The 17902-nt window shown below is 39.4% G+C and overlaps 1 long non-coding RNA gene across 1 annotated transcript in view; it reads right to left on the bottom strand.

Moving 5' to 3' along the window:
• Positions 1 to 2147: 2147 nt before the first annotated feature.
• Positions 2148 to 17902, bottom strand: part of LOC147650727 (uncharacterized) — a 105041-nt gene continuing 89286 nt past the window's right edge. The window contains exon 8 of the long non-coding RNA XR_015275857.1: positions 2148 to 4575. This is a non-coding gene — a long non-coding RNA (uncharacterized LOC147650727). The remainder of the gene's footprint in view (positions 4576 to 17902) is intronic.

Genomic DNA, 17902 nt, shown 5'->3' on the forward strand with positions numbered 1-17902 from the left:
GAATAAACCCATGTATTTGTTACAGGAATTATAAGAAAAATCTGTCAAACACACTGAATTAAGAATATACAATAACTAATTGCTAGTTTTTCTGTAAACATTCCTGTCCAGCTCCTAGCACAGTGACAACAGCATGAGCTCCTGGGCAGAGGGCAGGGCTGTGCAGTTTTTTCCAGCCCCAGACTCTGCTGGAAGGTAGGAACTTCCCTTTGGGCAGCTGTGAAAAGGCCTTGTCTCCCTGATTTACACAGGTATGGTGTGAATGGCTCAGAGGCTGAGGCCTGCTCAGCCAAACACCCATGTGTGCATGAAATTAGAATGTCAACATTTGATTCATGCTGCCAGGCTGTGACTGTGAAACAAATTATGTCAGTGGGTGGCAATTGCAATATTAGTCTAAGCAGATAACATTTAGCTGAAAGGGGGGGCTTGGTTCACATTCTTCTCTCTACCATTTTAATATGTCAACATCATTAGACTTAGAAGGCCTGGAATTTCATCAGAATGGAAAAAAATATGGAGACAAACTAAGATATTATAGGTTGAGAGAGGGTTTATGATAAAGCACAAGCAGCACAATCCAGATAAAGCAATTTCATTACTGCTCTTTTAACACATACCTTCATTATGAACAGCTCAGTCTTTAAATTTTGTGACCCACCTTCATTTAAAGATTTTAAGAACAGTGACTGAACAGAGTAGAATGGAATGGAATGGCAAGCAACATCACCTATGGTATGGTAAAAACTGCCTCTTTAAGGAAGAAATGCCATTTACTGATTAATTTTTTATTTTAAAAGCCTTGGAAATGTTTGGCTTGAGCACCCAAATTCTTGAACACATGAGAATAAGGGTCTAAGTCTGGCTTCTTTTCAATACAAAGAAATACAAATTAATTTTTTAGAAGACAGAAACCCCCCAGGTTTTTCTAAGTTGTTTCTAGCATTTTCAAGTGCATTCCGATGAAATCAACAGTTTTTGAGATGTGAAGTCAACATTTTGTAGTGAAATTAATTTTAGAAAAAAACCCAAAACATATTTGAAAGCAATCCAGGCTACTTAAAAGCAACTGGGTTTACTATGGAATTAATGAAGAAATGCACAAAACTCACCATGCTGTGAAGATGAAAGATGGCCTAAGAAAAAACAGTAAGTTATTTTCTTCTGGCTCTCGTTTAATGATGAAAAAAGTGCCTGTATCAGAAGACAATATTACCACAGAAGCTATCATAATCTTAGCTTCATTTTTTTTTTCTCCCTTGTTTTAACTGGCAAAATGGCAGAACATCAATTTAAGGTTTTATTCCATAGCAAACATCCATGTTGTTAAAGTTAATACTGTGAAAAATCTTACCTGTAACAGTGAAATGTTTATAGAAACAGCCACTCATTTAGCTGCAGAACTAAGAATCAGCAATCACCTTTCTAGGTACAGAAATACAGAGATTTTAGGTGATTCTACCAAAAGTTAATTTATCAACCTGATCTTCCAGCTTATAAAAAGTAGTTTTATCCAAAAGTCATTAAGAGGGAAAGGGATTGTCGGCACTGCCCATCACCCCGTGCTGTGCATTCAGCAGTCACACACCTGTCCCTGTGCCTCATTCCAGGGCAGGGCTGAGCCTCACCCAGCTCAGCCCGCCTTGCACTGCAGGCAAGGAAAATCTCATCACTGGGACAAATTCCTACTGCCTTCTTCACCTGAGAAATTCCACTGAAGCTGATGTGCCCAATTAATCACTGCCACATCTCCATGGGCTTCACCAAAGACTGGTTTGATTCAACAGGAATTTTCAGTACACCAGGACTGGATGCATGGACTTCAGTGGGAGTTAGATGGGCAACATGATGAAAGCTCAGATCATTTATCAGCCAGACTTTGCAAAGATTGACTTAAACTGACTTCAGATAACATAACACACATACATGTCTGTGGCCCAGCTATCATTTTACAAGCTCAAAAGTCAAACTGTGCTGCCAGTGCAGTTACTATGTGGTGTAACAGGGATTTCCAGGCCCCTGTTAAAGTCCTTATTGTGTTTCTCAAGTAGAATCTTTAAAAAAAAAGGTTTATGTGAAGGCACCATAAAGATTCAGACTATAATATTTAACTACTTGGAAAAAAACCAACAGAAAATGCAGATATAACTGACTCCCTTAATTCAATTACATTTATTGTATTTTTAACAGATGTTACAGTGTGACCTTTACAAGTAACAACAACAAGAGAAAAATTCACAGTAGGAGACTGCAATTTTTCTAGTGCTTCACCTGCTTCAGGATACGTGTTTTTGGAATTTTTTCAAAAGGGAGGATTTCTCATTCAAATCTTTCACAATTGTCCAAATTGGCAAAAAAGGTTCAAAAGTGCTGATTTTTCTCTGTGATATAAACAGTTAAGTTCCCAAAGCCTTCATTAAAAAAAAAAAAAGAAAATCTACTTGCATTGGAAGTTACACCTTTGTCAACAAACAAGCAAAACAATGGAAATATCTTCTCTCTTCAGTTCAGCACACTCTCTCCTCCCTCCCCCATCCCAGTAATCAATAAGGATATAATAAGCCCAACAAAACTGAAGAGAAAAAAATACATAAAATCTGGGGAATTGAAAACTACTTTTGTCTCTTTGGACTACTTTATGTCAAGGACAAATGTCTGGAGAGAATACTGTAGCTCATTTTAAAAGCTCAGCTATTGCCCATGTAGAAAAATAAGTGTAAACAATCAAACTTCTCCAAAGGTAATTTGGTAACCGCTCTTACAAAGAGGAAAGCAGAAAAGACAGCAGAAAGACTGCAGGAAAGATTCTTTCTTTGTGGTGTAGTGAGAGCCTTGTAACTTCTCCATTATGATGGGAACCCCAGCATAAAGATTGCATTATCATCTGTGGTTAACTGTCAAATGCATTTTAATGCTTTATTTGGGAGAGTTAAGTTAAAGACAAAACAATCCTTCTCTTCTCAATCTATCCATCTCAGAGAATGTAAATACAGCTCATACTTGTGTGTCAGAGTGTGGGGAGTTAACTGTATTCTTTCAGCTTCATGTAGATTCCTCAAGATCAGAGAGCTGAGTAAACAATATTTTGATGTAAACAGATTATCAACATGAGAGGAATGACCGTCTGGTCACCTGTGGGGGTTTATTCACTTAACACTTCCACCCCATAAAGACAATTGTGTGCAATCAATGCATATAAGGCCTTTCACTGGGTTGCTAAGTGATACATAGTGTCAACAGAAAAATGTGTGATGTACAGAAGGGCTGCTCAACAGCCAGGAGAAAACAACACACACGGATGATATTTTAAACTTAATTCAGTGTGTTATGAAGATTGTGACAGGCACAGTGGCTAACCAGAAAGCACTTCAAAAATTTGACTTTATGAAGTTGGATCTCCCACATGTGTAAAGAGTTTAATTTGGTAACAAGTGAATCACAGTGCAGAGCTGTAGCTGGTTCAAATAGGAAAAGCCAACCCAGCAGGGAAGCACTGAATATTCATTCACTGGAAGGCACAGCAGTCATTTTACAATCCAGGCTTCAGTATATGAGCAGATCATTTGTCTAAGATTGTATATGCATTCTCTCATTTTCCTCATCTCTGGAAACTATTTTACTAAAAGCCCAGAAGCTGTTTTCAACAGTTTCTTCAGAATTTCTAAAGAAAGTAAAGAAAGTTGAATGGCATCACATTGCTGCATACAACCATGAAAACCTGTTTTGTGGGACATTCTTGAAACCAACCCAGAAAGAAGCCCTTAAGAGGTTTTGTATTTATTTACCCATTCTGTGCCCACCACCCACTTGATAGGTTTTATATTGAAATGCAAAATACATCTGCCTTTGTTCTAAGGATTCAATCTGATTTTGGTCTGATTTACAGAGTAAGTCCTGAGAAATCCAATCTTTTGCCAAAATTTATTTTTCTAATAGCTTCACACAGCAAAAACAAAACATCCAATCCCCCAAGCTTCTCTAAATCACTTGCAATGATAGTTCAGCCACCTGTCATATTCAAAGGTTCCTCAGAGACCACAAAGCTTTGACCAAAGACGTTGCTTGTGGATCATTAGTGCTATTTTCCGTGGAATGCAATTCCCAAACTCACAAAATGTTTGGGTTTTTTTAAGATGTCAGAGAGCTCTGTGTTCAGCTGGCTGCTGCTGACAGCACATGGGCAAAGTAAGAATCTGTGGTGACAAAAGTGGTAACTCGTATGAGTCAGACAGGTCTAGATAGGTTTGTAAATCCTTGAGCTTTTAAAACTATAATTTTTGTTAATATATACAGGTTTCTTTTTTGAAGGGATTTGTATTTAATGTATTTTGGAAGAATTTTCATAAGCAGGAAAACATTTTATAGACGAAACCTCTTCTGAAATGCTACCCAGATTCAGGTCCATGAAGGTTGCTACTTGAGCTTCTGAGCTACACAAAGCCAGATGTGATCTACTCAGGAGACTCAGCTTCCCAAAAGCACTTGCAGACTTCAGCCCAGGACACACAAAGCAAAGAAATACAGAGAAGTCCTTCCACTGAAAGGCAGAAAAGTACTGAGTAGGAAGGAATCAACCTGTTCCAGGAAAGAAGGATAATTAGGTTTTCAATTGTGTCACTAATAGTTTCCTAAAGCAGCCAGGTTGCTGGGTTTCTAAACTGAAAATATACTAATTCAATAAAGGGAAGTCTGACATCTAGTTTTGGCAATATACTTGGGTACGTGACAATTTTGAGGACAGTAGAAATTAAGTTCCTTCTACAATCAGCTTGTAACTGAATTTGAATTAATAAGTTAAATCTGTTTCCTAATAAAACTAACTGAGAAGTTTCTTTTAATAATAATGTGTAATTACTGGAATCAAAATAATCCAATAGTTATCAATATTAATGAAATTAAACTACGAAGTCAGGAAACAGAATTTTATGTTCATCTTCAATGAGCTATAAGATTGCCTAGAAAATAACTACAAAAAGATTTGTCCACCCTGTAGAGAACTCTCACTCTACTCAGAAAAGCTCTCTATAAAAACTAAAATTAGTATATCTAAATTATATACTGGTAAAAATATTACCCAGTCAACTCCTCTTCTCCTCCCATATACTGTGCTATTTTTTTGTAACTATTTTTAAGAAGGAAAGAAGAGAAAAAGGCACAGCCCACAAGTGTAGCAAAGCTTTGATGCCATTCACAGCAGTCAGCGTGGCGTAGCAGACACAGCGCCGCTCCAGTGAAACAATGAAGGAGATGGGGCTGAGCACAAATTCTACTTCTGAGCCACACACCATCTGTGGAAGCATCTCACATGCTGGCAGCAAAGTAAATTCTTCTAAGGGCAAATTCTTCACTACCTGGAGCTGTGTAAGGAGTATAAAACCCCAGTCTGAATGTTGCTGCTGCCAGGACCCTTGGGCCCTGTGACACAAAGACAACAGAGGATCCTATCTCCTTATGCTGATTTTTCTCTAATAACAAGCCATAAATCAGAACTGCTGGAAGAGGTGGCTCTGGGTTACATCAGGCCCAGAATAATTTGGGGATAAAATTCCTGTATCTTCAGTTCAGTCAATGTCGAGATGAAATAGTTTTATTTGTCTAACAACAGTTCTCGGTGCAAAATTAGAAAAAAAGGGTCTTCTCGTGTTTACTTACCAATGTCAAATAAGACATTCCAAGCCTTGTTTTAGGACTCTGTGTGTAAGACTTGCTTCACTACACAGCTCTTAGTCTTGGCCCTCAGTATTTAAAGATTTGTGTGCCCTGGGTGGGTGTGTTCCAAGAAGGGCAGTAGTTGTCCCTCAGTACTGGGTGCTGCTGAGGGCACACCTGGAGTTCTGTGTCCAGCTCTGGGCCACTCATGAAAAGAAGGACATTGAGGGGCTGGAGCGTGTCCAGAGAGAGGTGGTGGAGCTGGGAAGGGTCTGGAGCACAGGTCTGATGAGGAGCAGCTGAAGGAGACGAGAGTGTTCAGTTTGGGGAAAAGGAGGCTTGTAGGGGATCTTGTCAATCTCCAACTCCTGAAAAGAGGGTGGTGCCAGGTCAGGGTTGGTTTCTTTTCCCAGGTACCAGGAAGAGAGGAAATGGACTCAAGTTGTGTGAGGGCAGGTTTATGTTGAATTTTAGAAAAAATTTCTTCATGGAAAGTACAGTGAAGCACTGTAAAGGGCTGCCCAGGGAGCAGAGTAGACTGGAGTGCCCAGATGGAGACCCCATCCCTGGAGACACTGAAAGACGTGTAGGGTGGCACTGAGGAACATGATTTTAAGGTGGGTTTGTCAGTGCTCTGTTAAAGCTTGTACTTGATGTCAGAGGTATTTACTCACCTAAATGATTCTGCTTTTCCAAGGACTTGGTTGTGCCTTTATCAGTAGATTATTTGCTTTTGGTTAATGCAAAACTAAAATGTGTCTAAAGTTAAAAATTTATGTGGTCTTTTATATCTTGAGTCAGCATATTGCTACTTTGAACACCTAAGTGTGCAATTGCACAGTCAAGTATCAATCCAGGTTTTGTTTAACTATGAGACTGCCCCATGTTCAAGGTAACCTCAGCAACACCAATTCTGAACTGCCTTCCTGCCCCCAGTCTGAACAGGGGAAAAAAATGAGAAATATTCCTATGTGAATCTCCAGAGGTTTGTTCTAAGCAGCTCACTCTTTCTAACACAGAACATGTCTGATACAGCCCCAGGATCCTGAAGACTCAAAGAGCAAAAGCTGTGAGTCCCACAGAGCTCGTTCAGCTGGAAAGCTCTGTCAAGAAAGATGGGCTGCTGCTGTGACTGTGGCAGCAACTCAGCTCCTGCACTGTCTTGTACACAGGGTCTCACCAATATTCAATTATATTCAGTTTGGTTTTTAGGCAAATTTAAACAAAGCTGCTCACAGAGTGGAAGGTGCTCTCAGCATCACTGCATTCAGGCAGTTCTGCTTTAGAAGGCCACATTAAACCTTGTAACTCCTCCACCGAATTCCCCCCATCCTCTTAACACACAAGGCAAAAGGGTTACTGCAGCTGTGAGGAGCATCCCCCTGCCCACATGGAGGGATGGGAACTTTAGCACTTTAGCTTGGAGGAAATTTCCTAGGGTCTCTTGACTGGGATATTTAATCTGTTTCCATTTAATAGGAATACAGCAATAAAATGCTCCTTTTATCTTAATGCACTGATACAATTAAGTTCAGACTAGCTGACGTACCAGGCCAAACTCAGCTGGACAACACTGCTAGACAATAGAGGATACTTAGCTTGACCTGAATGAACAGGTAGCCTGAAAAGCTGGAGTAGAAATCTTGGCCACTGTAAATGTTGTTAGGACTGGCTGCAGATGGTTAATAATGGCCAGGTAGTAACAAGGGCTTCAGAGGAGGTATCTTGAGGGAATACTTGACCAGCACTTGATTACAGCAACCAGTCTTAGGGAAATCTATCCTCAAAACATTCTCAAACCCCCTGTCATTGGAAACAAAGGAAATGTTTGCTTCTAATTTCTGAGTCTATGGATGGATGCAAGGACTGTACAAATGTGTTTCAACAACACCTAAAAGCTTTTCCATATAAAGTAGCCAATTTACTGTTATGGTTACACTTAAGTCAATTAAAATGTTTTATTTGCAAGGATTTGAATCTCTTACCTTCATTAACATTTAGCAGTAAATGGGAGAAAAAAGGTAAATAAAATATTATCTGGCTTTTTAAAGGTCACTCCAGCTTGATCATTATGAAAAACCAGGTAAGAACACAGAATGGTGCCCCTTTGTGTGGATCTAATACAAGCAGCCAGTGCAGAATAGTACCAGTGGAAGACAGCAAACACCAGGTCAGTGGCTGAGAGTCTGTAGTGCCCGTGTTTAATACATGCTTAATTACAGCCACCCTTTGTTCATCTGTCTTGAGATAATTTTCCTTTTTGCTCAAGCCTCCCATCATAAATCACCCTCATCACAGAGCATTTAACTGATGCACCTATTCTTAGCACCTGCTTTTAAACAACCCTAGGCTAGCAATTCAAACTGATGAAGTGACATACCTAATACTTTGCATGCCTTTACCAAAGGAATAGTCAGCAAGGTTCTGTAATCTGGGTCCTACCTAGGCTGGAGGGTGTGGAGGAGGGCAAGTCCCCCACTGTAATTATACAGTGATTGCAGTGTCTTACTTCAAGAGCTTTCATATTCCTGTTTATTAAAAAGAATAACATGGTATTCAAAATTCATTACCACAAACTTCTTTCAAATGAAGATTTTTATTATTTGTAAATAGATATAAAACTAATGATGCAGGAAGACCCTGAGTTTTTAATATATAAAAAAAAAAACAGACCAGAAAAGTAAGAAATATTTGTGCTCCTGTGGGCAAACATTTATTCAAACAGTTTACATTAAGCCTGCTTCTTTCCCTTTTAGTACATCCCTCACTGCTGATACTAATAGGAAAATAGAAATTCCCCACAAACCATGGAACATCCACAGCAATATGCCACCTAGTACAATATACAGCTATTTTCCATCACATCACTCTCCTTAGTAAACAAATTGTCCTCAATGCAAAACTACAAATAAAAGTTCTTTACAAACCAGTCCATGTCTAACAAGAGGGTTCAAATGCTGCAAATCTCCACTCAATGCACACTGAAAACTAAACCCCTGCCCCCAAGGCCAGAGGAAAAGGGATCCTTAAAAACCTTAAAACTACAGCATCTGAGAGACTTTCCCAAAGACTTGACATCATCAGTCTGGAGTCCTGCAAGCAACTGAACAGTTCAAATCTCATCACCCTCATCAAAGAACACAAGTTGCAATGAAATCCCCAGAGCTCCAAGGCAAGTGCAGACTAACTGAATTTACACATGGGTGTATACTAAGGTTTTAATGAATATTTAGCTAGGGACAAATTGCTCTAAATTAAATTTTCATAATGACAAAATTTTCAAAAGGATTGCTTTCATTTTCAAGAAAATGAAAAGACAAATATCAAATGCCCTAGGATTTTGCAGTGGTTAGTTCAAATGGTTTGCTGGGTAGTGATTCAGTGCTTAAAATCCAAAGATGATTTGTTTCTTTATTTCTTTCTTCTCCTTGACTATCTATTCTCCACACAGGTGTTTCAACCACTTTGTATTTCCTGTGGAGGAACCAAGTGGTTCCTCTTCTCTAAGGAAAATAATTAAATGTTTGCTCTTATTTCCATAGGAGTTGTGTGTGTGAAAAGCCAGTAATTCAAAAAGCAAAATTAACAGACATGGGATTTAAAATATAACCTAAACCTCGTAATCAAATCTGAAGCCTTCTAGTTAAAACTTTATCTAAACTAGTGGACAGCACAGATTGCACTATTAAAATAAATAAATCTATATAGCATCCTATACAGCATAACATACATCATAATGTAATTAAATGTTCCCCTCTCATTCAAAGTAAGCCCAGAGTAAGTTCTCAGTGATGAAAGCTGCAGCAGTGTCAGACACATCTGGTGGATGCAGAGCAATGCCCAAGCTCCCACATCCCACTGGGTCAGGATGAGCACTCCTGGGGCTGATGGGGCACCTACCCAAGAGCTACTCATCCTGCACAAGAGCTGCCACCATGCACCAGGCTGGGTGTCTACACTTGGGCTCAACACAAATTGCTTTAATAAAGAGCAAGACCTGGATGTTTCAGTCAAGTTGAAGGTCACTTACTAAAGCTAAGTAACAAGAGGGTCAGAAGTACCACAAAACTGATGCTGAGGTGAAAAATAAGAAAGATATAAGTTACCATGACTGAGACCCAGACTTAATCTGATTCTACAGCAATTGTAACCACCACAGCACACACACTGAAATATGCCCTGGGGAACAAGTGAGGCAGGAACGGGTTATTTCCACAGAAAGCCATTCTAAAACTGTATTTCACAAGCAGCTGCTAGAAAACCTTTATCCAAGAGTACTGTAAGAACTGCTTCAGGTAAGGGTGACCATTACATTGTGCCCACTTTCTTAGCAGGGTGGGGAGCAGAAATAAAATATTTTATTCCTTTCTGCTGCTACTTACAAAATGTAAAACATCTAGAAAATCTGAAGGTGAGATTTTAATTGCTGATTTAGCAATAGCTGATAATTAACTTAAATTCTCTTCAAAATGTAGTTTTCTCTATGACCCGGTAACCAAGCAACAGGAAAAGTAACAAAAAAAAAGTGTGATAATAAAGCCTTTTTTTTTAAATACAGAAATTGTATTTTCAAGCTAATAATTATTTCTTATTCTGTTAATAAATTTATTTCTAGCCCATGCTAAAAGGGCCTGGGCCAAAAAAGGAAACGCAGTTAACACTAAGTAAATGGAACTTTTGGGATGTAGCATTAGGCTACATCTTAATGTGGCCTGCTGTTCAGTATTCACCAGCAACATCTTGCTTATGTTTTGCCAGGATGGAATACACTCACAGAGAAACACTATGAGCTGCATTACTCCTTTCCTAACAGAGATAACCACAACCAAGTGTCAAAAAGTTTTGAACTCAAGTCATACACACTAATAGACACTTAAGGGGGAAGTATGTAGAACAATATTTTTCAGTGTAACTGTTAAGATTCTGATTTAGTGTGGCCTGTGTCCACTCCCAGCACTCAGAGCACACACAGGCACCCTGTCCTTCAGGTGTTGCCTCAGGAAACATCTCCTCAACAGCCAAATCCAGAATTCTGAGAACCACTGAACGTCTGGGGAAGAAACACCATTCTGACACAGAAACATCTGCAAATACATTTCATACTGAGTGTGGGAAGGTTTACACAGCCCTTAGGAGGTGTTTTCTACTCTTTAATTTGAGGAGCTCTTTCTCAAGAGCTTTGCTATTAAAGGAACCAATTCACAGCTTTCATGTGCTATGTCTTTAACAAGATGAGCCTAATCAAGTCTTCAAACATAAGAAAGATCAAAGCCTATATCTGTAATAAAACAAACGATATGTATCTGGCATGTATTGACAAGGCTACATGGCTTCGGCCCTTCAGTCTCATTATTACTGACATTCATCATACAAAAATTGGGATGGCATACTAGAAGTTCCCTAATTTTTTTCCAAAAATGATGTCAAACAGCAATAACACTTGACTTGACCTCAGTTTTACCTTCTTAATACCTGCAGTGATTTGCAAGCTCAAACAACGCAGCAGCACTTAGAAAAAAATTAAGCCTGTCATTAACACACAGTAAATTTGAAGAACAATAATTTTATGGTAAAAACTTTTAACTATTCATTGACAGGAACACAGCACAGAAGGGCTGTACAGCTCCCTGATGGACCCTTTAAAATGCTTGCTGAACATCAGTTAAGCCTGACTCCCCGCCTTGAGGTAGGTCGCAGTTACTGGAGCATTTTCTAGATAGGCCTGTCTGGGGCTTGAACTTAATTGAGCAGGATATTAGCTCAGAGATCTGATTCTCCTCTGCTCTGACTAATCAACAATGCTGCGTCCCAATTAAAGGAGTGAGCACAATCTCTTGCATTCCCTGGCACATTCAGTCTCAATCATTTTATTCTTTCCCTTTATTCTTGTAACTGCTCAGTCTGTATTTGTGCAACAGTTCTTTGGACTTGCAGCACACAGAGTGGAATCAACAACTATCAATTTTTCTAAACTTTTAAATAATGACTATAATAGATCAGATTTTAAAGATCCTTTATCAAATTTAAAATTAACAAAATACATATTTATCTACTTTCAAATGTTTGCCTTTTAAGTCACAAAATAAAAATAAAATCTATACAAAATTTTTAAGAATCACACTTTCATATCACAATCATTTGAAAAATGTGAGCCTCAATTTGGCACAACTGTATTTTACTTTTAAGGTCATCCTAGAAGACCTAAGTTATTTCCAGAAGTCTTTTACTGAAATATGTCTTTTCCCCCCAAAGATGGTACAAACTAAGACCTACTACCTTTATGTGACTAACAGGACAACCTGTTTTGTGAATGTAGGCCTTCCTCTGGATGCAGGAGAAATGAGGAATAAAAATCACTCCCTCCTGAAACACTGTCCCTGATGTTACAAGAAGGCCCTGCAGAGCTGAAGTGACTGCTGGTTGCTTGAGGTGAACACAGCAGCTGGGTTCCAGTTACTGGTATTCAGCAAAAGTCCCACTCTTGTATCTCTCACTGAAGATAGTCTCTAGGGACAGATATTTGTTGATTCAGGATTGTGAATTGAGGTGTTTGTGTTCTGTATTTTGTCTACCACAGACCACAATATTAGCAGTCAGACAAAAAAGAAAGTAAATTAAGAAAATGCATTCAAGATAAAAGCTAACAGCAAATGATTCCACAGATCCAGCATTTAAGAATCTTTTAAGCTTCTCTGAAGGAAACAAACACTTCAATAGAAGGTTTACTGGTGCTTTGCATTTCAATTGTGTCACTCTCTCCTAATTGTTCTAATGTCAACAATGTCCTATGCTCTTTCTGAATAGTCAGTCTTTTCTTAGATAAAATAACAAGGTTACCACTTCATCCCACACACTGTACAACTGCATAGCCATTTGTTAGGTCCTGCCTTAAAGCCAATTCAACCTTTTTCTATGATCTCTTTTCAGAAGTGTCAAAGTTCTAGCAATCTAACTTTTTGCAGTTTCTTTTAACAGCATAATCTTGCTTTTATGGCAAACTAGCTGTCCACGGGTTATAAGAGCCTTTGCTCCTTAAATGTACTGTATCTGCCCTGCTAATTATCTGTCAAAATCTATATGGAGTGGACAGAAACCAGACTGTCAAAGGGAATTGATGCAATCTATTTTTTTCAAATTTCTTACTGTGCATCATACATCAAGACATACCTTATTCTGGGACATCAAAAAGTGCTGGCACAGGAGCAATACAATGCAGTGACTCGGAAGGGCTTTGAAAGACTTTTATGCTGGATAGCCACCTATTTAGCCAGTGAGTGAGAATAATTCAACAGGAATTTTTAGGAACATCTACTCACAGTGTTTTCACACATCCTAGTATGTCTGTATCAGAGATTACTCCATTATGTGTTTATTTGCTTTTCCTTTCACACCATAGTTCCTTTTCCACCTTCAATAAGAAGAGTTGTCCAGACAAAGCTCAGCCATTTCTTACTAACAGCTCACTGAGATGCCAGCCAGAAACGAGGGGTAGCAGCCCTCAGGTTAGTGCAGTCACCATTTCAAGGGATCAAGTCAATAGGGAAGGAAAAATGGAACAGAAAAACTAAACATGTATTTTTATCACAGATGAACTAAGTGTAATTTCCAGCCAATTTTTTTTGTGACTTTTTAGCAGCAGATGACAAGAGAATCCTGCCAGCACTGCAGACTCAAGGGAAAAAGCAAACTTGGGTTACAAAGCAACTGTGAATTTTTATACAAATCCTTTCACATTACCTAAACAGAGGATTGCAGTGTGCCTGCTCTCTGGCTCTTTGCAAAGTGAGCATTGTGCACTTCAGAAAACAAAGCAAGCCCCAAACCCCACCTGAATTACAAGGCTGTCCTAAATTCTGCTTTGGCCTAAGACAAGAACATAATTGAATCAATTTTATCTTAATAGCTAACTATAAATATTTACAAATATATTTGTATATTATATTTGTATATTTGTGTATAATTATTTGTATAAATATTTCCAAATAATTACATATATATATATGCATGTAAGCTAAATAAATCTAACATAAAACAAAAATAGTATGGATAGGAGATGATGTAGTTTAATTTTCTCTTGAAGGAATCTCTTTGTGCTATGTTACAGACAAGCACATCTGAGTATATCTAACAATTTAATAGAGAACCACAACTTTCCAGGGAAGTTCAGATCATGAGGGACAACAAGCATGAAATTCAAGTGCTGAAAAGGGTGTGGGTCTCTGTGTCTGTTTTTGAACTCTGGAGTTCTCTAGTAAAGCAGACAGGAATCAAATTATTTTTTGAGGTAGTAAAATCATAATTACATATCTAAAGGGGACTTTCAAAAAATACTATATAACTGGTGACTTTTAAAAGTGATAAATCATAGGGAGTGGGCTCTTCCTGAGAAAGCTGGCTCACAGACCAGAGCAGGAATAAAGCAGCCATGGTACAAATCCTGCAGGCATCATGATGATGACAGTTTTCTGTCTCCCTCCACCACAGAAGTCATTATTTTCTAAGGAAAGCAATTGTGGGGGTTTGTTGGTGTTTTTTGTTTGTTTGGTTGGTTTTTTTTCGGTGTGTGTGTTTTTGTCTTGTTTTGTTACTTCCATGTAACATCTATATATAGAGGATAAACTTTTTTAAGCATCCCTCCTTAATACAAAAACCCCACCTGCTTTACACTCTGAACGCAAACTCTCTTTTTGTTTGAGTTCAGTAAAGCAGAAGAGTATCAAGGACAGCAATCAATTTCAAATAGACCTCTTGGCTGTGGAATGCCTTGCTACCTGACTTGGTGCTTCACTGAGGAGCAGATCAGGTCTCTGCTCCCCCTAAAGCAGGCAATCTTTAGGATCTGGCCCACTCGTGCATATCTGAAATATGTATTCACTGCTTCTCCTGCCTCCTTTTGCTGTTTACTCTCACATCCTGAGAAGGTCTGGAAAAGGTATTTGGCATTTCAAAATGCTTTTATTTTTAAGAAGAAACAGCAGCAATTTAAACAAATGTTATTTCAAGCAAATAAAGATCTTTATTTTCCTTGTCTTCAGAAAATTGATGGTCACCTGGACTAGAGACTCATTTTAAGAGTAATGAAGAGAATTTGCTATAGGTATGCAATTTGCTGTTCTTGCTAGAAGAGTTTACACAAACAACTTTCAAAACTTGAGTGGAGAACTGGTCAGCATATCATTCTGGTCAATTATTTGCCATGCTAGAAATGCATCAGGATAATGACACAGGGAGGGACTGTAAGGCAATATTGTTCCCCAGAAGCCTTTGTCTAACAAGGTAATTTATGACCTGTTCTGGAATCCAGTCTTTACAAAACCATAAATTCACACTTGTGTTCAACTTCAAAGGGATCATTATCAGTAAAGGTGGCAGAAAGCATCAGACTGCTGGAAGCTAGATAAACAGATAAGTGAGACTTTCATGGTTTTCTCCTCTAGGTCTGCTCACAAGACAAAGGTACCTAAAGGTGCAGCTGCCCCTTCGCATTTGGCCCTGTTATTTGCAAAGTTCACCACTGAATGTGCTACTTCCCTTTTACAAGGTGAGGAAAACCTTACTCACTCGAGTGCAAAAACTCACAGCACCAGCAGAGCTTTGAAAGCTCTTTCAAGAACCTGTCAATGCTTACCTGGGAGCTGGTGCTTTCTGATGAACACAATGACATGTAAAGTAAAAACAAAGAGGAAACAACAAAACCCCCAACAATCAGTGCTTTGCATCCAGAATAGAAATAAAATGAAGGCCCTGCAGAGCAGCAAGCTTTAACTGATGTGTTTGTCCACAGCTGGAAAACTTCCGGGGCTCTTGCAGTGGGCCCTCTCTGTTGCACTGGATGAGAAGTACATGAATTTGCATTGGTGTCCCCAAGTTGGGTTGAATCCCTTCCCTGAAGGTGGGATATCAGGGCCTCTAAGGACAGTGGTTTATGTGGAAAAAAGGGCCAGATTCATACTCATTGCCTTTCAAACAAAAGCCTACCAATTTAGGACAGTTTCACAGCCCCATGTTTGAAAACAATACTTGAATAATCCCATTTTACTGGAGCTACAAAAGGGTGATAGGGAAAGCAGGCAGTTGTCCCAGGTGATTAACTGTGCTGGGTGCAACCAGTGTGCCTGATTAACCACCCAGACAGCAGGGGCTAAGTCAAGAGCCACTGACACAGAGCAGCATCTTAAAAACATTCCCTTGCTGACAGTGAAAACTGCCACCTTCCCTTCCATGTCTTCTGGAGAGATGAATGAGTTCGTGTTTGCACAGTGTTATGGAGATCTGAAGAGCCGAGTTTGAGCGTGGGTGCTGACCAGAATGACTTCTAATTGATGTGCTGGAAGAGAACATGGCATTGCTGTGGCAAGGTGTGAGGGGACAGAACAAATGGCACAACTCTCCAGCAGGGACAGTGCTCTCCAGCACAGGACAGGGAACAGAAGCTGGGCAGTGCAGCACAGCACAAAGGGAGGGATTCAAATGAACACTGCCAACCCAGAGAATACAAACTAACCCAGGCAGATGACTGCAGCTACTCTCCTGATGAGGCCATTAATCTATTAACTGTGGTTTTCAATCCAGCTTCACGCAGAACTATCTTTTGATTAAAATTCAGCCCTGTCTGGGATGAGACAGAAGGAGCTGTGACCATTTAAGTTTTCTGTACTGAAATAAACGTCAGCTACTAATTTTGTATCCCTGGCAGGTAAAAATGCCTGGCAAAAATATCATACATAATAATACTATTGATGGATCCTACCTGAAGTTCTAGATAACCATTCAGTCCAAGCAGCATTAGCTAAGCTCTTTGCTCTAGAAACAAGCCCTTACCTCTATTATTGTCCATGGTGTAACTTGGTTTTTTAGTTGAAGTTATTAAGGCATCAGTGGCAGAATTAGCTGGTGTCCTTCAGACATTTCATTGGCCAGTATCAAGATTTATCCCCACCACCAGCCCAGCCCCTCACAGCCACTTGCTCACTCCCTCACCAGCTAGATGGGGCAGAGACTCAGAGGGGGAAAAGCTGGAAAACTCATGGATGGAGATGAAGATGAACAGGGAAAGCAAAAGCCATGCACACACGCAAAACAAGACAAGGAATCCATTCACTGCTTCCCATGGCTGGGCACTGCTTCAGCCATCCCCAGGAGAGCAGGGCCCTGTCACAGGTGACTTGGGAAGACAAACACCATCACTCTAAAGGTGTCCCTCCTCCTCCTTCATTGCTGTCCAGGATAAAATGATGTCTTTAGGGGTTCAAAGTTTTCTGTAAAAGTGTGATAGCACTGATTTTTGATATGGCTATTGAACAAAGAGAATTTGAAAAATGTGCACGTGCAGGAGCCAGTACTATCCAGAGTTCATTACCAACCTGTGTGTCTGCAGCTACTCTTTCCCGACTCAGTCACACATTTCCCACTTGATAATTTATTAAATAAAGAAAAAGCAGTTGTACTTTTAGCCAAAAATTCTCTAGCATTAAGGAAAACACAAAGTGTTAGGTAGCTGAGAATGTTCAGTACAGGTATTCCAGCAAAAATTACTAACTCCCTGCATCACAAATAATGGCTAACTTTGGTTTCCCACCATGATTTCTGTTTTTAAACACTGACCATTGAGGAGGAAACTGCTGCTGTTCTCAGCAGTATCCAAGAAGTTTTAATACTTCCACAATAGCCATTCTAAGCAAGACATAATGACCTCACTCTTGAATTTCCAGCAAAAATCCCTGATTCATGAATCTAGGAATTCCTTGCTAATTAACTGGGGAAAAAAACACAATCCAAAAACAAGATAAGGAAAAAAAAAAGGCAATTCCAACAAAGCCAATACCACAAACACATCCTCAGGAAAAGAAATGTTTTCTGTCCCATCTCACTGTGCACCTCACACTGCTCTTTCTTGCAGGGAAAACTCCCCACCTGAGCCAACACTGGTGCAGTGGGACACTCCCACACTCATCAGATGGGCAGAGACAACTGCAATAGCAGCACTAGCTCTGCCTCAGCAGCCCCTCTGCAACCCTGCTCTTCCTTTCCTTTCCCTCTGCTTTTTCTATCCCAGAAATCCAAGCAGCAGAATAAACTTTATCACTCAGACTTAATGTAGTACTACTACTAATGTAGTAAATTTCACTGAGACTTAAGAAATGTAGCAAACCTTGTTACCTGCTCTCAGTTCCCACTCCAGCAATGCAGAACACAGATTACAGGGTCACAAAAAACAGGCTATTAGATAATAATCATCAAATCCCAGCAAAAC

Source organism: Cyanistes caeruleus, chromosome 13 (genome assembly GCF_971803275.1).
Source record: "Cyanistes caeruleus chromosome 13, bCyaCae1.hap1.1, whole genome shotgun sequence".
Classification (NCBI taxonomy): domain Eukaryota; kingdom Metazoa; phylum Chordata; class Aves; order Passeriformes; family Paridae; genus Cyanistes; species Cyanistes caeruleus.